Below are 529 nucleotides of genomic sequence, written 5' to 3'. Positions count from 1 at the left end.
TCATTAAACTTATAAGCTTCTGCAAAGCAAAAGAAACCACTGAGAGAGTGGGGAGGTAGCCAATATACTGAGAAAACTATCTACCAACTCTATATCTGATAAAGGCCTAACATCTAGGATCTACAAGAAACTCAATAATGCCAAAAATGCAGTAGTGGGGGACTGCTGGGAGGAGCACACCTCATCTACAAGGGTATCTGCATAATGAACACTTGTATACCTAGCCCTGAGTTATACCCTATATTTTTAAAATTAAAAAATTTTAAATGCCAAAAAGAAAAACACAAGCAGTCCTATTAAAAAGTGGACAAAGGATATGATTAATACTTCTTTTTTTATCAATATTTTTATTATGGTTTTGTGGGGGTACAGTTAAGGATTAGGTGTACAATTACATTTCATTCAGGCACCCTGTTGATAAGAGGTGTTTTCCGATCCCCAGGCAGATATTTGCTACTGTTAATCCCATCCCCCTCCCCCCCCATAGTTTCCCAGTACCGTCAGTCCTTTTCTTATAGTATTACATTGG

The sequence above is a fragment of the Carlito syrichta genome, unplaced genomic scaffold (assembly GCF_000164805.1).
Source record: "Carlito syrichta isolate Samal-C Ts95f unplaced genomic scaffold, Tarsius_syrichta-2.0.1 Scaffold173035, whole genome shotgun sequence".
Classification (NCBI taxonomy): Eukaryota; Metazoa; Chordata; class Mammalia; order Primates; family Tarsiidae; genus Carlito; species Carlito syrichta.
Note: the sequence above shows the minus strand (reverse complement) of the source record.